The sequence below is a fragment of the Sapajus apella genome, unplaced genomic scaffold (assembly GCF_009761245.1).
Source record: "Sapajus apella isolate SASKATOON/1434 unplaced genomic scaffold, GSC_monkey_1.0 scaffold47, whole genome shotgun sequence".
NCBI classification, from domain to species: Eukaryota; Metazoa; Chordata; class Mammalia; order Primates; family Cebidae; genus Sapajus; species Sapajus apella.
Window position 1 is genome coordinate 8,086,114 of NW_022436987.1, and position 24,027 is coordinate 8,110,140.

Here is a 24,027-nt window from a genome sequence, read left to right on the forward strand (position 1 = left end):
TGGGAGACATGTGCCAATAGGTAGGAAGGTTCTCTGCTAAGATGCATTTATTTGTGAAAACCTCTGACAGTGTTTTTTCCAAGGATATTTCTGTGGAGGGAATTTCCCATTTCAGTTTTGGGGAAAACCTAGTGAGCTGTTTCTCAGATATTTAGGTCACACACTGACACTCAAGGTCAAATGGCTACTGAGTGGTGGAGCTGGGATTCCAAAAAACCTTCCATGTCTGACTGCTAAGACAGTTCACAGTCTGAATTGTCTAGGCTGAATTGCCCCTCAGGGTTGGACAAAGTGGAGGAGAGAGAAGGCTGAAGGCAGAGAGATGTGAAAATACAGTGTTTTCAGGAATAGTAAGGGGGCTGGTAGAGGTAGCATGTGGGATGTCTAGAAGGGTGGATGGAGTGTGGTGTGGCTTGTAAGCTGAGACGTTGTGGGAGTGAAGTGTCAGGCAGTGGCAGTGTCCTTCGAACAATAAGATCAGAGGTTCACAGCTTTTCTGTGTATGCAGCATATGCACAGGAAGGGGGATGGGAGCCCCTGTTTTTAGGATATTCAACAAGTGTTTGAGGAGAATTACTCTGGGAGCCTTATCTCCTATAAGGAGATTGATACTGCAGCATTCGTGGTAGGAGATGAGGAGGGCTTGAACTAAGTCAGAGGCTGTGGGAGTGACAAGGAGGGGATGGATGGGAAGGACATTTTAGGTCAGTATATTAATGATTAGGTATTTAGATTAGGTATATTAGAGATGAGAGGTCTCTGTAGGGTTTTCTGATGGGGAAAAGATGTGCCATTTATAGAGACAGGTGTGCAGCAGGGAGACAAGTTGTAAGGGCTAAAATTGGTGTGATGAGTTTGGGTTGTATGGAGTTGGCAGGGCTTTGGGGCACTTCATGGGGATGGTGTTAGTGGGCACTGGGCAGTTGAGCATTCTGGATTTGAGAACAGTTTGCAACACATCACAGGGTTTGGAGTTGAGACCCTGGAAGTGGACAAGCTTGTCTCAGAGACAGAAGGAAAGGACAGAAAGGAAGACAGGCTAGGAGAGAATCCACTGGAAGCATTAAGGGTCATTATCTTGAGTAAGCATCTTGCATGTCACATGAAACTTTACAAATACAGGAGTGGGGAGGCTGAATTCATGTATGTTTACTGTACTAAGTGTGCTGAAGTGTTTCTCTTGGTGCTGTGTTGATGGAAGCAGATCACTTTCTTGCAAGTGCTGGAGGTGCTGAATGTCTTGGCATGTTTCATTCTGGCTCCCTAAGGTGAGTTAATGGGTCAGGTTCAGGATCATAGTTCCTTCTTCCCTTTCCTTAAGTCAGAACTGGTCTGGGCTTCGTGTGTGATCTCCTTCTTCCCATCCTCCCTGGGAGTGTTGCTCAGCTCCGTTTGGTGGTTTCAGTTGCAAGGCTTTAGCTACCCTGTTAACTGTTGCTCCTGTCACTGAGAAGTGCAGACCTGCAGCATGCCAGGGTGAGGGGAAGCTGGAGAATCAGCCCCCTTTTGAAATCTGCTCCAGCTTGCTCTCTGGGGGCCAGCATGAGTGTGGAGAAGATTGGAGAAAACCCAGAGACGGTAGGCATGACCTGCCAGATGCAGCAAGCCCTGCCCTCTCTCTGTGTCAGATCAAAGACTGACTCTTCAGTCATTTGACACCCTAATGTGAGGATGTTTCTGAGCCAGGGCCAGGGCTCCTGGTGGCCTGTGCCTGGGATCTGTGGGGAACGTGTGGGCCTGCATGTGCTCTGGGTAAGTGGGGGTAGGAGAGTAGGACAAGTACCCTCCCAGCTGTTCTCTGAGACACAGAGCTGGAGGGATCTGGAGAGATCAGCCCAGACTCCTCAGTTTTCAGATTGGAAGCTGCTGCCCAGAGATGCCCTTTTCCTGGTTCCAATTCTGAGGGCGAGTTGGCCCAGCTTGGTTGCAGCTGCTCCTGCACGGCTCTTTCCTCCTGTCCCACAGATCCTGGGTTCCAGGGCACAGAGGTCGTTCCCAGTTTGGCTGGTGCCTAGAATGACCACATCATTTAATGTTCAAACTAAGACACTTTGGAGAATAAATGGGGCAGTGTTAACAATGACACCAGGAAAACAGAAATAAACCATAGCAAAGCAAGATATATAATCTTCCTTCCTGTGCCTTCACTTTTGGTTCAATTCTTATTCCTATCCCAGGTGATATTCCCTCATCCCCTACCCTCCTCCTGGTCCTATGACCCACATGACTTTAGGTTCTGGGAACTTACAGATCTTAGTCTTTGGAGGTTTCGTCTGCGGATCTTGGTATCTGGAGGATAGAAACCTCAGGGATCTCCCATGTTGGAGGGCCCAGGAGATGGGAAGCCTGTGAATAGCATGAGCATATCTCTGACAGTCCATGACTATTCAGAACCTAGATCCAGGAACTTTGATTTTCAGTGGCGAGTGTGGGTATGTCATAATTTACTAACTTACTTTTTTTCTAAGCATATATTCAGTTGTCTCTTGCACATAGCATAAGATAGCATGCTGGTAACATACAAATCACAAGAGAAGCATCCTATTCTACAAGCCTGTGGCACCAGCTAGAGCTCAACAACTCAGCCATGCAATCTTTTGTCTCAGAGGTGGAGGGGAGCCAAGGCCTTGGGCTCCTGACAGGTGTGTGACGGAACAGGGCATAGTTACTTGTCTCCCAGGTGTCTGTGTGCTTTCTACAGTCACAGCACAGAGTGGGAGGGGACATAAGCAGCTGGGCCTCGCTGAGACCAAGCCAAATGGGGATTTAGGCAGAGAAGGTATTCTTTTTTGAGAGTAGAGGAGGTGGAGATGAATGTTCTGCCTGGTAGCTTTCTCAGCCTGCACTGGCTTATTTTTCTATCTAAAGCTGGCAGAACCCAGACCACCATGGATCCTCAATGACAGAGGCCAGAGGAGAGAAAATGGCTCTTCACTGGGTCTTCTGGCTGTGTCCTTGGACCTCTGCCCCTCGCAGCCGACCGGAGTGGTCTGGATTTGCCCATTCTCTCACTGGAGTTAGCAGTAGGATTGCCAGACCTAGGAAATAGAAGTATGAGAGACCTAGTTAAATTGGAATTACAGATAAACAAAGAATAATTTTTTAATACAAGCATATCCTATGCTGTGGTTGTATTTTATATTGCAACCTTACTTAGTAAGGACTGGCCTGATTTTGCTTCCCTCTGGGGCATGGTTTCACAGTGCCTCTTTCATTTAGTAGATGCTTATTGAGTGCCAAGGATATGTCAGATGCTGCTCTGGGCAGTGGAGATATTGCAGTGAGCAACAACAGACAAGAGTTCCTGAACTCGTGGAGCTTACATTCTAGTGGGGGTAATAGGTAAGGAAGATATGTATGTTAGGTGGTGGAAGTGATAAAGAGGAAAGTAAAGCAGGGAAGGAAGATAGAGAGGGATGGTTCAAACCTGAAAGAGATGAGAGTGATTGAGGGGATAAGCCAAATAGACATTTGCAGAAGAGTGTTGTAGGCAGAGAGCCCCACAGGCATCAAAGCCCTGGCGTGCCTGATGTGTTTGAGGACTGGTGGGCCTCCATGGCTTGGGTGGAGTCAGCAGGAGAGGGGAGCCAGCATGGAGGTCACAGCCTAGCTCTTGCAGAGTCTCATAGCCCTCTCTGTAAGGATTTTGGCTTTCACTGTGAGGGGGAGTGTGATCTGATTAGGTTTTGAAAGGATCACCGGCTGATGGGTAGTGAAACACGGAAAGCAAGCCTGGGCCCAGGTCTCTCACCCTATCCTTGGGGGTGGGCCATGGGATATGACACCTGCATGACATTTGGAATAGAAAGGTATGCCACCTGGACACAGCATCACCTTGCTGGATCTTTGATTTCTTTTGGCCTTTTTCTTTCTCATTTAAGAGACACATTCCTACTCAAGAAAGGGAATGATATGTTGCAATTATATACTTCCTTTTTGCCAACCATTGTGTGATATACCTGGATCAAGGGATGGTTCCCTAATGGTTCCTATTAAGCTTTGGAGAAAGTAGCGATGTGGTGGGTATCACATACCTGGAGCTTTAGAGCCTTCTGAGACGCTAATTCAGTAAAAATACATCCTTTTTTGGTTAGTGTTGAAGGAAGTTGTTTTTTCATTGGACAGATTAAATTGTTCATGAGAGCTAAAGAGCTTAAAAGCATTTCTTTATTTTCCAATCTTTGAAAAGTAGAGAAGTGAGCTGGCTATATAATGTAGAACTTTTTCTGCTTTACTTGATCAAAGCAGTCTGATTTAAAATCTTAAATAAACAAAGACAACATATTTCACATTTATAGCTTAAGAATATAAAAACTAAAGAATATATGCATTTAATTTCATAAAATTATGTTTTTTGGAGAAAAATACTGAGGCTATAACATCTTGGCTTGTAACTAAAATTATTTTAAATGTCAGCCAGTTTTGATGATGAGAGCTATAATTCTAATAAATGGCAAATATTTCTAGATATCTTTGACATGATACTCTGGTTTCTCTTCAGACTGTATTAAGCTTTCCCCCCTTTTTTTTTTTTGAGACGGAGTTTTACTCTTGTCACCCAGGCTGGAGTGTAATGGGGTGATCTCGGCTCACTGCAACCTCTGCCTTCCGGATTGAGGCGATTCTTCTGTCTCAGCCCCCTGAGCAGCTGAGACTACTGGCACTGAGCACCACGCCTGGTTAATTTTGTATCTTTAGTAGAGACAAGGTTTTCCCATGTTGGCCAGGCTGGTCTCGAACTCTCGATCTCAGGTGATCCGTCCACGTAGGCCTCCCAAAATGGGATTACAGGCATGAGCCACTGCGCCCTGCCAAATCTTTCACCTTTTGCTAAATATCTTTGACAAGCCTTTTGACTGAGAGATAGTATACTGCTAAATTAGCTTTGGTAATATTATTAACAAATTCGTAAATTTTTGGTATATCCACAAAATTCACTTGAAAAGAAGCAAAAATGAAACCTTTAAAAAAGCGTTGTGTACACATTTCCAAATATGAAAATGTAGTACTTCACCAGAGTTGTGAGGTATATATAAGACCTAGTCAATATTTAAAGTAAGAGCAAAGCAGACTTTTTAAAGGGACTGTCTTGTACAATATCGTGCCCTTAGGCACTGAGAATATGGAATTACAGGGGTGATCTGTGTAAAAAATATTGAGTAAATGGGGCCTGGCTGTGTTGGTCAGGCTGGTCTCAAGCCCCTGGCCTCAAGTGATCCTACTCCCTTGGTCTCTCAAAGTGCTTGGATTATAGACGTGAGCCACTGCGCCTGGCCCCAAACTGTCTTTATGTAATTGAGACTCCTGTACACATAATAAGTTGAGATTTCATCACCTCAGGTTGGAATTAACACTTCAGGGTTAGAAAGATCTAACATTACTACCTCTAGGTGGTGTATGATTTTGATTTTAATAAGTCTCCTCTGTAAAATGGGGACAATGACACCTACCCCGAGGACTGGTTGTGCCAGTTAGGTGAGGTAACTTGCGTTGGTTTCGTAGACAGTACCTGACACAGGGTAAGCTCTCAGCACATAGTCGTTCTTATTAGCATTGCTTTTATTATATATTTTTATTATTTTTGCTATAGTCGTGAAATGTATTTGAAAAGAAGCAAAAATGAAACACTTTTTAAGAGAGTACGGTGACCTGAGCGAGAGTATACGGTTTTTGTTGGCTAATGATTTCCAGGGCCATCCAAGTTCAAGTTTTGAGCATGTAGCCAGTGTCTTTTGAATACCTTGAGAGAGCGAGCAGACAAGAAAGAGTTTGGCTCAGAATAGGTAGGAGGTGGGAACCTAGAGTCCTGGTGAGTGTGCCTTTACACCCGACATCTCCCTCCAGATGGCTGTTCAGCCAGATTGATAATTAGCATCAACAAATGCAAGCTGAGAGCCTCCTGGGCTGCGCGTCTCCAGCACGGATATGTATCGAGAGAAGCATGCGACATGTGGAAGCCCGAACTCAATTGGGTTGTATGGCTGGGCTCAGGTGGGCCTGTGGAGGCATTGCTTCGAGTTGGGCCTGCCTGAGTCTCAGCTGGTGCACAGACACTGCCCTACAGCCCACGATTTGCCCAGGGGGCTCAGCAGAACAGACCCACCTTGGTGGGGGGCTGCAGCTTCCAGCTGCTTTGCAGCCTCTGTCAGGCCAGGGCTGCTTGAGTCCTTGCTCTGCTATTTAAATCTATCATTTGTTGGTGACAGCTTTCTGCCTAAGCAGTGGCAGCGTGTATGTATGCTACAGGTTTCAGCTCATTACCTCTGTAGGGCTGTTCTTAGGCTGCTGGCTGGGGGAAAGGCCAGCCATGCAGACTGAGGCGCCATCCCCAAACCCTCTATTGGCAGTTGCTGAACCTGGGCAGAGTGTGGGGCCCTGCTACCTTCAGTGCCTGCTACCCACCCTTCAGAGAACCTGTCTGCAGCAGGGCCAGAGCCTAATGTTTTGTTTTCTCCCAGTCTGGTGGGACTGTGATACTTGGACATGGACACGGACATCAAGGAGATGTGGGCTCTGCTGTTCTGGTTAAGTGGGCCTTGGGCAAGTCAGTTTACTTCTTGGGGTTCATTTCCTCTGTTAATAGGTGGTGAACTTTTCAAGGGCGATTAACATGTCATCTTTATCTCCATATCCCTTGGACATAGTAGGTACTTAGTAAATGACAGCTTACATCTGTAAGATGAGGATGATTGGACATTTATCGCTAAGTTGTACTGGGCAGAGACAATGAATGTAATTCTGTTAAACTTTGACAAATAGGAATAATGTAAAGGAACCCTTGTATTTCCCCATGTTTGTCCCCCATATCTCCAGTATTAAAGAATCTTAGACAAATGGGGACTTAAAAAGGAGTTCGTTTGTTTATCTTTATTTACTGATTCAAACATTTACTACCTTTGCCAGTTTTGATCTAAACAGACATCTCTATTTGAGGCATCTTATATATAAAAAATATGTAAATAGTCAAGAAACACATGAAGGCATACTTAATCTAATTAGCCATTAGGAAAATGCAAATTAAAACCCCAGTGAGATACCGTGTCATACCCTCAGGTGACTGTGGTCAGAGAGACATTAACAAGTGTTGGTGTGGGAGGCAAAAACAGAAGCATCATTTGTTGCTGATGGGAATGTAAAATGGGGCAGCTTCCTTGGAAAGCAGCCTGGCAGTTCCTCAAAATGTTAAACATAGAGCAATTCTATTTCTAGGTATTTATCCAAGAGAAATGAAAACATATGCCCACACAAAGATTTGTACGCACATATTCACAGTAGCATTATTTTTATAGGTGCATCTGAATGCCCTGGTCTGTTATGGACTGGATGTTAGGATGCCCTATAGAGGAGATTTTCCAGGGATAGCTACTCTCGTGTTTGTCTTCTTATATGTTGTTTATGCATAGGAAATGCCAAGCTTTTGGCCTCTCTAATTTATAACTTCCAGAGAACAGCTTAAGTTTGGTTTGTGTTTAAGGAAATTCAGGGAGTCTCTTGCAGGGCTTCTGTAGAAACCTTTATCAACTAAAGGTATCTGGTGTTTCCCAGACTTTTCAGTTCTGCATTCCTTGTAGTCAGCAGGGAAGGACCTCTTCTTGTTATGATGTGAGTTACTCTCAACATTTCAGGCTTTTGAAGATTAATTCCTGATCTGAGGGAAGATTCTGGCAGTACTGGGATATCTTTAGAAGGCACTAAGGGCCTTGTCAGTTTCTGGGGTGGGCAGGTGCTTCTTCTTCTTTTTTTTTTTTTTTTTTTTTTTTAATACCGTTTTAGGTTTTGGGGTACATGTGAAGAACATGCAAGATTGTTGCATAGGTACATACGTGGCAGCGTTATTTGCTGCCTTCCTCCCCTTCACCTATATCTGGCATTTCTCCCCACGCTATCTCTCCCCAGCTCTCCACCCCCCACTGTCCCTCCCGTTTCCCCCCAACAGACCCCAGTGTGTGATGCTCCCCTCCCTGTGTCCATGTGTTCTCATTGTTCAATACTCGCCTGTAAGTGAGAACATGTGGTGTTTGATTTTCTGTTCTTGTGTCAGTTTGCTGAGAATGATGGTTTCCAGGATCATCCATGTCTCTACAAAGGACACCACGAACTCATCATTTTTGATGGCTGCATAATATTCCATGGTGTATATGTTCCACATTTTCCCTGTCCAGTCTACCATTGATGGGCATTTGGGTTGGTTCCAAGTCTTTGCTATTGTGAACAATGCTGCAATGAACGTTTGTGTGCACGTGTCCTTATAGTAGAATGATTTATAATCCTTTGGATATATACCCAGTAATGGGATTGCTGGGTCAAATGGAATTTCTATTTCTAGGTCCTTGAGGAATCGCCACACTGTCTTCCACAATGGTTGAACTAATTTACACTCCCACCAACAGTGTAAAAGTGTTCCTATTTCTCCACATCCTCTCCATCATCTGTTGTCTCCAGGTTTTTTAATGATCGCCATTCTAACTGGCATGAGATGGTATCTCAATGTAGTTTTGATTTGCATTTCTCTAATGACCAGTGATAATGAGCATTTTTTCATATGTTTGTTGGCCTCATGTATGTCTTCTTTTGTAAAGTGTCTTTTCAGCAGGTGCTTCTTATAGTCATTTCTATGACTAAGATACCTGATCAGCAGGCCTTTTTTTTCTGGCTGTAACTAGTGATAGGTTGCAGGTGGGTGCTTGTGGGGGTGGAACATCTTAGAGGTGTCTGCAAAGTTTAGGAGTCAGAGAGCATCAGTGTCAAGGACAGGACTTCTTGATTGAGATTTGGGGCCAATGTAAGTCAGTTCTCTAATATTTTCTTACATTTGAGTTATTAGCTCTTCCTATAAGTAAATGATAAAGGAGTAAGGGAAAATGCATCCTTAATAGGCAGAATAAAGCTAAGTGGCTATAGAAAGGCTGTAGAAATCCCAACAAAGCAGCTCTATTTATTTGTAGAACATAGGTGAAATGTTTATTACACGCAGAACAAATTAAACCAAAACATTTAAATGCACCATAGTATATGATTACAGAAACTGGAAAGATCTAGGAATAACAATAACAAGGGAACAAATGAACTAGACATGGACGCTAATCTTCCCTGAAACTAAAATAGGTGGGCATGCAGAAGTGCTTCAGGGATGGGAGGTCAGGCTGCAGGGTGATGGACATTGGGCATGTGCCTGGGACACTCCTTGAGGTACATGGGGACTATTTGAGATCAACTTCTCTGATTAGAAAGTTGTTTGGTGAGTACCAAAATAGGACAAAAGTGAGTGAGTGTTTTTAAGGGAGATTTCCCTCAAGCTCTGTTTGGTAGATAAATAATAGCTCTCTGTTGTGGAATATTTTCTCTCCAGGCCACTGTCATTGACCTTTCAAATGCTTGAGGGTGAGAAGGGTAAAGATAATGTAAAAGTATCAAGAAAAGAAAAGTAAAGGGAAAATAGTTAAAAAAAAAAAAAAAAAAAAAAAAAAAAAAAAAAAGGGAGAGAGAGAGAGAAATTCCATATAGTCCAGTGAAGAAGTTGTTTTGACCTAGATATAAAAATATAGGCAAGTCTGAAATCTTGTTGCTTTTCTCTTTAGTTTGCCTTCTTTGATATAAGCCTGTTTATTCATGTCTGTATGATAACCATTGACACTTAAATGTGAAGTTCTCAGTACTTTACTCCATTGTCCTATTAGAGGTCCTGGTTTTAGAACATATAGTCTGGATATGTACAGCCTATGGGTGTTGTGAGGATTAAATGAGCTATATATAGTAAAGCTAACCAAAAAACATTGGTTATGGGCCAGGTCCCAAAGCGTTTAAAAAAAAAATGAGCCAGGCAGGGTGACTCATGCCTGTTATCCCAGTGGTTTGGGCAGCTGAGGCAAGAGGATTGTTTGATGCCAAGAGTTTGAGACCAGCCTGGGCGACATAGCAAGATCCCATCTCTACAAAAAATAAAAAAAAATAACTGGGAATGATGGTTTATGACTGTAGTCAGTGACTCAGAGGCTGAGGCAGCAGGATCGTTTCAGCCAGGAGTTTGGACCTGTAGTATACCATGCTCACACCTGTGAATAGCCACTGCATTCTAGCCTGGGCAACATAGTGCGACCTTGTCTCTTTTTTAAAAAAAAAAAAAGGAGATTTTTGCCATCATTGAAAATCTATGAAGTTTTTTTTTTTTTTAATTTATAAATATACTTTATTAAACTGGTTGCCTATTTTTGAGTAATTAAAGTGGTTTTTCCCTACTACAAGTAACTACAGTGAATGTCTTTGGGTGATATATGTAATTATTTCTTTAGGACCAGTTCCAAGAAGTGGAATGGCACAGTTAAAGCACATAGATTATTTTCTTTAAGAGCTATGATAATATTTCCAAATACCAGTGTCCACCCCACTAAAAACGTAATGAGAATGGTCATTTCCTCAGTCTGTGATCAATACTGGATATTTAGCTTTTAAATATTTTTGCTTTTTAGAGGTAGAAAATACAGTTTATTTGATTTTTATTTGTGATAACAGCTGAGCTTAAGTAATGACATATTACGTACTGTGTTTCTTTCATGCAATATCTGTTTAGTATTTTGTTCAGTTTTTCCTTTATTGTCTGTCTTATCAGTTTGTAGAACATTGACTGTTTTCACTTTTCTTGCAGATACCTCAAGTTTGGCATTCCATTCATTTAAAAAAAAAAAACACACCATTTTTAGATACCCACTGACATGGTGAAGTAAAGACATTGTTAGGAAAAGGGCATGTAGGATGTGTATCATGAATCAAAAGAGAACTATCTTGGATGATCTCTTTGTTGTTAAGCCCAGTGATTGTAAGGGAGTGGGATTGGTAGAGATCTCACCGACTGCTGACTGTCTAGAACTCACTTTCACGTTGTGATCTGACTCCATTTGTTCAAAAACCCATCCTTACTGGGAGAAGTCAGAGCATGGGATATCCCTTGAGAATATAAGTATTCTCAAAAGTATGTAGAATACATTACTTTGAATAATTGGGTTTGGAACACTGAAGTGGTTAACAGAAGCCGCTATTTCATTCTTATGGCTCTGGAGTAAAATGGCCTTGACCTTTGGTCTGCCCCAAACCCCTCCTAAATTTTGCTTGCTTTGGCTAACTCTGATAGGAAATAGCTATGGGAGAGTAGGAAGGGAGTAGGGCTTAGAGCCCATATTTTAAATTCTACCACTTCCAGGTATGAGCTGTGTGGCCCTGCACAGGTTACTTCATTCCACTTAGTCTCCATTTCTTAGGTTTCCTGTGATCCATTTGGCGTGTCCTAAGCACCCAGTATATGCTTAATTATTTTGTCTCTTCTCACCAGGTCTGGTCTGTGTCATGTTCATCTCTGTCCTCATTAGTGTGGTAGTCTCTTTGAGATTATTTGATGACCAAAGTAATGGGGCCGAGTGTAACAGCTTAAATAAGAGCAGGTACATTCTGAAGAGTCTGAGGAGTGAGAATAAACATTCTCTGTATATTACTTACTGTTTAAGAAAGTTAAAAAAAAAAAAAAAAAAAGAACCCTCATGGCATTGATGGATTTTGGGTAATCAAGGCCCTCTCTTTTTGACCCGGAACACCCTCTCTAGGTCAGCTTGAGGGCCACAATGATGGTTCTGATTATTCCTCTCCAGGAGGGCCCTTAAGCTTTGACATCATCCCCTAACCCAGTGTGGCTGGAGGTCTTCCTGTCAGAGCCTCCTGGGGCCAGAATGGGCCTCTGGGGTGAGCCGGGCCTATAGCTGTTCCCACCTATAAGGAGCAGAGCTGTTCCTGCAACACAGCAGAAGCACCCAAGTGGGTGTGTGTATGTGCACATAATGGGCCCATCTGCTGTGGCTGCAGTCTGTGAATGCCCTGCAAGAGGCCAGAGGCCCGGACACGTGTCTCAGTAGCTACTTTTCCTTTAAGGGGGATGCTCACTCCCTGGCTCATTCCTTAGTACCTCCGACAAGGAATGGAAATCCATCCTGCCCTGATCAGCAGGTTGAGCACCTTCACCGGATTCAGTCTCACGCAGCTCAGCAAGGGAGTTGCTAGTGTCTAATTGTCTTCGTTTCCTAGGGCTGTGTAACATAGTAGCTTAAACTGGGTGACTTAAAACAACAGGCATTTATTTTCTCACAGTTCTGGAGGTGAGAAGCTGGAGGTTGAGGTGTTTGCAGGGCCATGTTTTCTCAAGACTTTAGGGGAGGATCTGTTGTATGCCTTTCTCTTAAAGGCTGCGGTGTCGGTGTCGCCATCAGTGCTTGGCTTTCCTTATCTCACAGCTGTGAACTTCAGTTTCATGGTGTTCCCTCCTAGGGTTGTCATTGCATTATCCTCTTGTAAGGACAATTGTCATATTGAACTAAGGAATCGCCCTACTCCAATATGACGTTGACTGATAACATCTTCAACGACACCATTTCTAAATAAGGGTCAGATTTGAGATATTGAGGGTTAACACTTCATCAAACCTTTTTGGGGCATGCAATTCAACCCGTAAACCTTATGTTGTATACAAGGGTACAGGTTTAAAGAGGATCAGTAATTTGGGCACGGTCACAATTAGGAGTGTTGGAACCAGGATTGGAACTCAGGCCAGTTCTCTTTCTGCTAAACTTTGGTGGGTCAGAATCCACTGGAGGGCTGATAATTAAGACTAAGGCTCAGGCTTTATACTCTTGCTCCTCCACCTGTGATCTATATACTAACTGGCAGCATTAGCATCACCTGGGAGCTTTTTTTTTTTTTTTCTTAAAGAAATGCAGAGTGTCAGGCCCCACCACACACCTACTTTTAATAAGATCGTCAGGTGATTTGGGTGTGTGCTCAGGTTGATGAAGCACCTGAATCAGGTATATGCTGCTTCTCAGTCCTGATTGCATATTAGATTGCTTGAGAACTGTAAAAGACAAAACATAAATAATAGTGATGACAGCCTTACCCCACGCTGTTGAATCAGATCTCTGATGAGGTGCCGACGTTTATATTTTTTAAAAGCTGCCCAGGTTATTCTGATTCACAGTGCGAGTTGAGGAACACTGTGGGGCTGGAGGTGCTCATTTCTGGAATATCCGGACTTCAATACTGAGGCTGAAAATTCTTTCTGCACAGGGTCTTGTTTTTATTTCCATATTAGTGCAGAAACTGGGCCTGGGGGGTAGTGTGTGGAATTTATTTCAGGGAATGCAGAATGTTATATAGCAAAGGAGATCACACTGCATTTCTTTTCTGACTTGACCTCCTACACACACTAAGTGTAGGGTAGCAACCTATTTGTCCAGCCTCCGAGCTTGAGAGAACATGAAAGGTAGTATGGAGACAGCTATCGTGGGCAGTCAGTGTTTGTTGAATTAAATTGAATAGCAAAAACCACAGGAGATCAGCATTGTTGATCTCACTGAAATGTATCATTTATAGAGAAGCTATTGTATTACTTTGGGATACAAAGTAATACAGAAAGAGTTGCAGGATAGAAGACTGCACAGACACTATGTTTAGCAATTCTTAGCGTGGGTGAAATGGCTTATGCTTGTAATCCCAACACTTTGGGAGGCTGAGGCGGGCAGATCACTTGAGCTTAGGAGTTTGAGACTAGCCTTGGCAACATGGTGAAACCTGTCTTCACAAAAAAATACGAAAATTAGCTGGGTGTGATATCATGCACCTATAGTTTCAGCTACTCTGGAGGGTGAGGTGGTAGGATCACCTGAGCCCAAGGAGGTTGAGGCTTCAGTGTGCTATGATCACACCACCTGACTGCCACCTGGGCAACAGAGTGAGACCCTGTCTCAAAAAAAATAAAAGATATTTAGCAATTCTTGGTATATAAATAAACATGGAAGAGTTTTTGGAAGTTTTGAGAATAAAGTGAGAGCAACCCTTAATACCTACAGATGTATTTTCTGCTGTAGGTTTGTGCAAAGGATCACCATTTCTCTTCCAAATGGTTGTTCCTTCATCAGTACAACACCCCATACATTGAAAATGGAATTCTCAGCTGGGCGTGGTGGTGAGCACCTGTAATCCCAGCTACTCTCAAGGCTGAGGCTGGGGAATTGTTTGAACCTGTGAGGTGGAGGTTGCAGCAAACCTCTCGAGATAGCGCCATTGCACTCCAGCCTGGGCAACAAGAGCAAAGCTACATCTCAAAAAAAAAATGAATTCTCCAACTTCTCTTTTGTTTTCTGACTTGCTTTCTTGCATCATGTATCCCATCTACTATTTTTTAAATGCCCCCTTGTCTTTGAAACCTCCTATTTGATTTACCCTGTAGGGACTGATCGAGTCCCTTACTTTTCCATTCTCCTTTGGGACATCTTTCATACGTTCATTTTTCCTTACCCCATTCTTATTATCCAAACTCTAATTGCCTGATACCTGGATGAGTAGCTATGCTTTCCATCCCTGCAATGGAAATTAAACTTTAAAAATTATATATATATATATGCGCCCTTTGTATAACATATCAACTCTACCTATATTTCTACTTTTGTTTTGCACTACTGCCCTGGTGGCCTCACTCCAGCTACACTATTGTTTTTACCTTTCCCATGGTTGCCTCCTGCACACATGCTCTGTGGTTGGCCCCCATTGCTGACTGCTTATTGGGGGTGATGCATACCCATCCTCTAGACAGTCTGTGCTTTTCTCGTCTTTGGAGGTTCCAGTTCCACCTCCATCAGGTCTTTCCTGACTGCTCCATCTTGCCTTATTTTTCTCTCTTTCCTTCTGATTGGAAGAGTACTCAACTTCTCTAAAACCTTTTCATGAACTCTGTTGTGATTTCACTTATATTGACTTTTTGACATATAATGTGCTGGTGTTCTGTTTCCTCAGCTAGATCAGAAGCTCCCTAGACAGGGCTCCATTGGTGTTAAACTGCCATCTTCAAGGTCTGGAACTTGATTTCTCTTTTTCTGCCCCCACAACAAGGCACTCCTCTGCACACAGTAGGAACTCAGTGCCTGTGGTCGAGTAAATGCGTGAAGGAAATTGGATCCCGTGTTGGGTATGTTTATTTAAATGTGTAAAACAAGAATGCCTTATGATGTGTATGCCAGAAGTGAAATTCTCATCTGTAATTACCAATGAAAAAAACACCTTGTATTTACAGTTGAGTTTGGCACCAAATCAGCCCTCGTGTCTCCTTCCTTGGTACAAATGTTGTAAAACTCTAAATGCTGCGTTTCCATAAAAGGAGCATGCATTTCTGTGGAGGCAGTGATTAATGTTGGATGTCTTTGGGTGGTACCATCCTACTCATGAGGGAAGCAGTGCTGTTCCAGGCTCAGTCTATGAATTGGTTTGCCTTTCTCTCCTCCTTTCCTGACCCTGCCATCCAGAAAAAAACAAACAACAACAACAACAAGAACCCCTGGCATTCTGCCTGCTGGCACCCTGTTAGGATAAAAAGATTGAAACACTTGGTATCTGTTTACTCACTCAGGTGAAGTTTGAGATGTCCTCCTGGGCTTTTGTTGGCTATAGACCCATCAAAATCTCATTGAATAGGTGTTGTGGAAACATGAGAAATACATGTTTATCATAGTTTATTTACTTACCTGTCCGTCAAATTAGAAAAGTGCCAGGCATTTATCTCAGTGTTTTACAAATATTAACTCATTTGAATTTCATAACCACCCTGAGACTTGGGTAGTATTCTCTGATTATCCCACTTCACAGATAAGGAATCTGGGCACAGAGCACTTCCGGTGCTTGGTAATAGTCACATGCAATCTTTTTCCTAGTTCTTAGCCTGCAGTAATTATTCAGGTAACGAAATGTCTGTGATTCCCAATTAGATGTCTAGTTCAAAAAGGCTTTTGTTTTATAAATCATTCTGGTTTTTTTTATGGTCATGGCTGTACTTGTATTTCCCTCTGAAAGTGGCAGAAGATGAGTGTATATGTGCGTGTATGTATCAGCGTTTTAACACCTACTAAAAAGAAATCTCCTACAGTGCTCTACAGTTTATAATTGCTTTTTCAGATATTATCTTCCTTAGTCCAGCCGTGCTGGTAAGAAGAGTTATTATTTATTTCCATTTAACAAATGCAGTAAGTGGCTTAGAGAGGTTGAGAGACTGAACATATCCTTAATGTGATTAGTACGTTGGAATTTGAACCCAAGTCCTCTTAATCCTTTGCTCTTCCAAGCTGTTATGCTGCTTGTAAATTGGGAAATCCTGTAGTCTCTGTTTTTCTTGAAGTTCTTTGTTTTTCTAACCTCCATCGAAATGATGTGGTTTTTGTTTTGTTTTGTTTTGTTTTGTTTAAACTTATATCCCAAGCCTGTATGGTGGAAGGTATAAAAGTAGAGGGGTTGAGAATGCAGTTTTTTGAAAGAGAGATTATCAGATGCCACAAGAAATTTTTTTTCCTATTTTTCTTTGATAGCAAAAGAGTGAAAATTTTGCAGGGTTTTTCTTGTTATCTTTGGACCCCAGGGGACTAAGTGCATGATGGTAATAATTAAATACGGTTTCCATTAAGGGAATGTTCTTAGTTTTAGCTGCATAGGCTTAGAAAGCTGGGTGAGAGAAGTCTTTGAGTAGAGAGATGAGAAGTTGGAGAGCCCATCTGTCATGCCAGCACACCGTGTCCGCACGTGATGACCACTTGCACCTCCATAGCTAGTCTCCCCTAGGCCAAATCTTGCCCTTAGGCAGGAGAAAGAATGAGTCAGAGCTCTGGGTCCTGAGCTGTTTTACCTCTTAGCTTTGTGATCTTCCATAAATGATCCAAAGGCTCTGGACTGCAGTAGAGTTCAATGTAGCAAGCTTTTATCAAACAGCTATGTGCCAGGTACTGTGGTAGGTGCTCCAGATAGAAATACAAATTAGATAAGGCTTCTGCTCTTGGATGGTTCACATACCAGCTGGGGAGACTGACAGGAAACACAGTGATGGTTCCTGCTGTGTTAGAGATTTGTTCTGAGGGCTGATAAGGGAGGGGGAGGCAAAGCACATCAATGGGGCATTCTACGAAGGTGCTGATTAAAGGTCTGCTTCCCTTCTCCTGACCCCTGTACTTAACGCATAGAGGGGACTGTAGAGAATGCAATGAAAGTGAATGGTGACCCCCCCCCCCCCAAAAAAAAAAAAAAAAAAAGAGCCTCAGGGAGGAGCCATGGTTTCCTCCTCTGGGGTGAGAGTTGTCTTCTCTCTGGGAATACTGTGGTGGAGCCTGTCATCTTCCCTTGCTCCCATCCCTGCTTCCTACCACGCTGTTCTTTTCCTGGCACAAGACTAATCTCATAGATTTGTAAGAGTCCTATGTAGTTGTCTTTATTTTTGGCACTAGTCTAAGTACCCCTTTTGAATGGGGTTGGTTGCATCTTTGTGTTCTCAGTGTCAGCACCATGCCTGGCACAGAATTGATGGTTTAAAAATTCTGTTGAATGCACGGATGGATGGGGATTTCTGGAAGCACAGCCTGGAAGGAGCAGAGGAAGGAGAGATTGAAATGAAGCGTGAGATGTCCCTGGGCAATGGCTGATGAAATTTAACCCGGGGAGGGAGGGGCTTGGGCTGAAAGCCTTATTTTAAAAAGCTGCCATCTGCAAAGCAAGAATTTTAACTCCTTGGTTTGTCAAGAAAGGAGTAAGTGTAGCCTAGAAATTGGGGCTGGATTTGAAAATTAGCCCCAATTCTGCAATTTTCACCACAGTAAAAGCTTCTCCCATTACACATGGGTGATTGGTATTGATGGGCTGTTGTGGACAGAGGACGGTGCTAGGTTGGGGTGGAGAGGGCCACAGCTCGGACTAAAAATCCCCTTTTCTCTCTTCATGAGCTTGGCTGCAGACGTAGAAACTAGAACTACCAGCAGTTGTACCTCATCTTAAAAGTGGTAAATTAGGGGAGGCTTTAATTAATTACTATGATCTCTTGAGTACTTACTATAGGCTAAGGGCCATAGGGAACACTTTAATTCACTGGATAATGTCAGTAACTCTGTGAAATAGATATTAGTATGCTTATTCTGCAGATGTGAAAACTGAAGCTCAGATAGGTCAGTATTTCACAGATGGTGCAATACTGAGTTGGAACCTTAATCTGAGCCTGGGTGTGTCTACTTCCAAAGCCCCATCCTCTTAGGTGGATTTTCAGTGATGCCAGAAGACGGTTAGACTTTCCTGAAGATGCTTGTGTAGATTGTCACCACAGAGTCAAACCAAGAATTGTATTGTTGTATTTCATTCAGAATCATAACATGCTTAATCCAGATGCTGCCTCAGATAATGAAGGTGAGTTGCTTATGGGCTGTATTTATTGATGATTCTTAAGAGTGTGAAAAAAGAAAACCACTTGATTTTGTTTGGGGGAGGCAGAATGTATCACACAATAACTTGGTTGAGTTTAACTTAATGTAGATATGTTTTGCATAATTTGAAATTAGGCTGAGGGCTGAGTGGGCACTTGGGTCACTGTGGGGTGACAGAGCCCTCACTAGACTTTTTGATCACTTGAGGTGGTTATGCCAAGCCCTATTCACATTTCACACTTGAGTTTAAATATTTGTGAAGGGAATATAAATCTTTGGTTTGAAGTAGATATAGCTCAAAGGTTCAGAACAGAGCATTTCAGCCTCAGGGTACCAGCTTAGCCTCTAGGGTGAGACCATATCTAAACCAGCCAAGTCTGCCTTGCGATGAGGTCGGAGGAGAAAAATTCATGTGATAAGTCAGATTACAATTGCCTTTTTTTGTTATTATTTTTTGAGTGACCACAATGTGTGGGACTTAGAAATATGGAATAATGATGGGCTTTGTTATTTCTTTTTGAGAAAAATCCAGTCACTTTTTTTTTTTTAACCTGAGAAAGATGAATCCTGAAGAAGGGGAGGTTGATCTCTGCCCTTTGAACTTAAAGCCTGTAAAGTAAAAAATAGTTTAAAACAATTATGTGTTTCCCCCACCCCACCCGTGCCTGATCCTGGATGGATACTGTTTTGTCTCCAGGCAGGGTGAAGACGCTATTTAGGAAAGCGCCTCCTCGTGGGGGTGGGCGTGGGGCTTGCTTCCTGTAAATCTGCATTCCCTGTGCCACTTGCTTCCTTCTCTGAGAGGTACTGGTGGCCAGGTGTTATGAATCCAGGTCAAGATGAAGAAAACGCACTTTTGTCGCTTCTTCAGGCATGTAGCAGACCCAGCCGGGTCTCAGGTATTCCAGATATGAGCGATGTGCTGATTGCGCAAGGCTGGAAGCATTGCTCACTCGGAGATACCGAGGCCTGCCTGCCCCGAGCCCTTTGTTCTCCTGGTTGAAAGCAGTTAATTAGCAACTGTCTCCATAGCAACTCCCACATAGTCCAAAAACATTGTCTAGTTTTTCAGTTTAGCTTATCACACTGTTTACCTGAAGGGCTTTTCACTGCTCTGAGTCTCATTTGAGTTGGCGGAGTGCCTGTTGGGGAAGTGAATTGTCAAGATAGAAAAAACACCATGGTAGCAAGAAGCGGAGGAGACATCTCCCTACCCAGTCCGACCCCGGCCCAGGATTCTGGGAAAACAGAAGTTGCGCCTGCCTAACATTTTCACCTGTATTTTTTTTGTTTTGTTTTGTCACAAAACTGCCATTCTCTCCACCAAGCCCTGAATTGTGAGGATTTCCCCCCTCCTTCCCCGAGAGGCTTTCTAAGCTCTTTAATATTCCGTTTATAGTACATTTCCATGATTAGTCATCTCCAAACCCCGAGTGTTCTCAGCCCCTGTACATTCGAGGAAATTTTACTTCCCTGAGGGTCTTGGCATTTCCAAAGGCCCTTGGATGAAGGATTATGAGTCTGAATGTGAATTAGTCACAGCAGCTTTGTTTTTAGGCATAATGAGGAAGAGCGTTTTCTTGGTTTAAGTTGATTGTGTATGAGAAAAAGGCAACTTCAGGTGGCTTGTTGGTAAAATAGGAAGGGAAACTATAGCTTTTTTATAAGCCAGGCAACCAAGATAATAATAATAATTTTCATAGTTTTCATTGATTAAGTGCAAGCTGTGTGGCCCTCCCTGCTGGCTGTGTGGCTCATGGTGCCAGCTGTCTGGGCCTCTGTGCTGGGATGCTTAGGAGCTTTTATCTCCTATCTGCCACGGGAAGACGGGAGGCAAGAGGAAAAGAAGTCTGCATTTCCTGAGTGCCTACCATGTTTCAGTAGCTGAGCCAGCCTTTCACAAAACGAGGTCTCCTGTATCCTTTACCACAGATCTGCTAAAGACGTCCTCTAAAGTGTTTTAAAGATGGGAAACTGGGGTTCCAAGGAGTCGTTGCTTGCCCAAGGTTGTAGAATGATAATCTTGACCTGTTGCCTTATAGGGCACGGTCACTTGTCCTGAAGCAGCGTTGTGCATTTGGTGGTGGGGTTAGGTGGTGTGTATTGCAGATTGCGGGGCTCTGGGAGACTTTTGCCAAAGGGGTTAGTGAGAATGGTGGTGTACATGTGTAATCAGATCCCTAAGTTTGTCTCGGGAAATCATGAAGCCTAGCTATTTTGTGATCATTTCTTAGGTACAGTGATAAACAGTATAATTTAATTTTGAGGCATGTGCACCAGAACAAATGTAATTCTCTTCGAAGTATTATCTTGGAAAGACTGTGCTTTGTGATGTTTCCGTTCTTCAGACCTTTTTAAGGAACCTTTTGGGGGTAACTGCCTTCCCACCTTGTAAGATATGTCTTTGAATGAATTCAGCAGACCATTGTTGAGCATTTAACTCCCCTTAATATGAGCAGAAAAGTACGGCTTTTCCTTCGTGGTGATTACTTGGACCTAGCATGGGTTCAATAAGAAAAAGTTACCCCAGGCTAGCTTCTTTTCTTTGAGAACCTTATTAAAGGCTGAGTGCCGTTGCTCACACCTGTAATCCCAGCACTTTGGGAGGCTGAGGCAGGTGGGTCACAAGGTCAGGAGTTTGAGACCTGCCTGGCCAGCATGGTGAGACCCCCATCTCCACTAAAAAAACCACAAAAAATTAACAGGGCATGGTGGCATATGCCTGTAGTCGCAACTACTTGGGAGGCTGAGGCAGGAGAATTGCTTGAACCCAGTAGGCAGGCAGAGGTCGCCATTGCACTCCAGCCTGGGCGACAGAGCAAGTCTCCGTCTCAAAAAAAAGAAAAGAAAACATTATTAATCTGTTAAGCAGAAAACTATAGTTGATACAATGCATAAACAAGAGCTTTGGTCTGCTTTTTAATCTTATCTGTGTTGTCAAAAATAGAGACATAGCCTGAGCTGAACGCAGGAACTATGGTTTGAACTGCACCTAAGGGTGACAAATAGGTGTTGTAATGGGAGATCAGTACTATGTGATTTTCGTTGACTGTGCGATCACAGTACGTTTGTGACGTGGCTTCTGCAGAAGTAAGTGTCATCTCTGGCTGTGCAGATAGAGGAGGATGCTCACCATGTTAGAGCACACTTGGGGCCAGCAGTTGTGTTTTCCTTCTTTTGCTCCTTCCCTCTCTCCACTATACTGTACAGCAGGTACCTTTCTATGTATTGGGATGCAAAGGTGGACAAAAGAAAGCCCCTTTAGCAAGAAGGTAAAAATTGTGGGGGCTTCTTCAGAGGGCAGCAACCCAGGTAATAAAGAGAAGAAACCACATATCAAACAAAATCATTCAAAGGATGGGGTGGGGGGAGGTGGTAGTATTTGCGCTGGTGTAGAAAAGACTCTTCAAAGACATAAGTTGTTTTAAAATATCCAAAAGATACTCCTGGATGAAGAAGCAGCACATTGTCCAGTAGACTCTAGCTGTAACGGAAGCATCTTAAAAGGCAGTCACATTTTGGCTCAATTATAAAAAGATATTCTTGAGTAGTCATGCAAAGGTGGACTGGGCTTCTGCTTTAGGATATAGTGAGAAGTATTGAAGCAGGGATCAAAAGACCATGTGGTGGCTTACTGTGAAGGTCAGCAATATAATGAATCCTTTAAAATCTCCAGTCATAAAAATTGTATCAGTGAGCAGGCATGTTGTCTTCCTGCAAGACACATGCTAGTAATGAAGGAAGATACACATCACAATTAATGTGCCTACATTATATTATTTATTTATCTCTTTTGGGGGTAACTGAATATAATCAATTTAGAGATGTTAGAACATTTGTAACTATAGTTTGTGAGATGGGCAATTTTAACCGCAGGAAGTCTTCAGTATCACAGCACAAGTTCAGTTCACTGTGGTTGTTATGTCATAATTATACGTTATGGATGTCTAATTCCTTTTCATATCTAGAAGTAAAGATCATGTAACATATCTGAGCCAACATCAAAGCAATATTTTTATAAAAATGATCTTTGATGTAGAACCATAAAATTAGGGCCTTAGGTCTACCCATGTTGAATTTGCCCTTTTTATTTGCAAAATGCTCTATCCCAAATTGCTATGAGTGATAGACATAATAGTGATCTTTTTGCTTTTGATAGTTAGGCATCATAGCTTTAAGACAACTCATGAAGTTTTAAAAATTGTGTCCATGTCTACGACATCATGTGTGTGTGATTAGATAAAGATTAGTAGGTAGAGAAACTACTTGAAGCATTGACTGATACACCTGGTACCTTCCAAAGAATTGATCTATTTAAATCAAGTTAGTTTTACAGCTCTATTTGTTGCTTCTCTAGATTGATTAGGTGGTTTTATGATGTTTCTTTTATTTTTTTCACTAGGAATTTTGCTAAGCGTTTTTAATGCCTGAATTGGCAAACTGGTTTATCAGTGTTGGAGGTCTGTGTGAGCTTTTCATTAGTCCATTTACAATGGCAGCACTTTTCGTGTTTGAATGTAGACAAACCTGACTCTGATATTTATGGAGCCTGAGGCAAAGAGTATCAGTGGAAGCTCATGTACTCTGTTGAAATATTTAAAAGTTATAATTCAACTTAATAAACTGTTAAATAAAATTTTCTCACCTCCTACTTTGACAAATTTACTTTACTAAAAACTTGAAACCCAGGTTTAAATTTAAAGGCCTGCCTCCTTTTCTTCCCGCTCCAGCTGCATCTTGTAACATGTGCATATGGACGCTACAGATTGCACAAGCAAACCCTCCTCTGCTTCCTCCTGTTAACAGCTGTCCCTGGGCCACTCTTTGCACTGAAGCGTTCTCATGCCAGTGACACAAGCTGCCCTTTTGAGAACAGACTCAGGGAAGAGGCCTGCACAGACCTTGGAAGTGGAAAGGGGTTCTTGGGCTGAGAATTCTGGAGTCTCGGGCCCTTAGTCAATGGTCTAAAAAGTGTGAGGGGGTTAGGTGAAGTGTCTTCTTGCCCTGGGAAAAGGAGGAGGATGGCTAGAAGAAGACCAGAACAAGACCCTCTAAAGTTTAGGGCCCAGGTCTAAGGACTGTACGGAATATGGATAAAAGCATGACTAACTTCCAGCTGCCTTTCATACTTCTGAGCTTGAAACTGAGTAGTTTCAACCAAATAGTTGAGTTGGCCTAAGGAGCTTTGCCATTTAACCTCGTAAATGATCTAAACATTAACATGGTCTGAGAGTTGAGTATAATATAAGTGAAATAGGTGATTATTGTCAGGTCAGGTTTGAATTCTCTCATATTTGAAATCCTTGCAACTGTGAAATTGCCTGTAAGAATTGAAGGCTGTGCTAAACAGTCAAAACAAATTGGTAGGATGGCTTCCGTAGGCAAAATCTTGGGGCTGTTTGGGGGAAAAATTATAGAATAAAACTAGTAGTAAGTGGGTTGCAGTGAGAATCAAATGTAATACACTTTTCTGGCTAAGCAAATTGCATTGCAGTTTGTTTTATTTTAAAAAATGATGTGAAAATACTGAGCATCACAGCACAGACAGAAATATTTCGCACCAGTTTTCACAATAAAATTCCCAAATGTGAAAGCTCTCCCTTTTTGCAAAGGTATTTGGAAGCAATAATGTTTGTGTGCATAGTTGAGTTGATCAGAGTATGAGGTGATTTTTCATCCCAGGAGGTGTTCAAGGAAAGTGCAGCTGGTCAACCTTTAGTGTTTTCTTTGCCACAGGGTATAGTTCTATTTCTGTCAGCTCAAATATAGTCTT

At 42.6% G+C, this 24,027-nt stretch overlaps 1 protein-coding gene and 1 long non-coding RNA gene across 11 annotated transcripts in view; both read left to right on the plus strand.

Moving 5' to 3' along the window:
- TEAD1 (TEA domain transcription factor 1) overlaps window positions 1-24,027 on the plus strand; it is a 273,107-nt gene that overhangs the window by 111,208 nt on the left and 137,872 nt on the right. The gene's annotated exons all lie outside the window — the stretch shown is intronic.
- LOC116525147 lies at window positions 10,117-23,237 on the plus strand. Its single transcript, XR_004257595.1, has 3 exons — window positions 10,117-10,813; window positions 11,324-11,328; window positions 23,227-23,237. It is a non-coding gene; the product is annotated as an uncharacterized LOC116525147 (long non-coding RNA).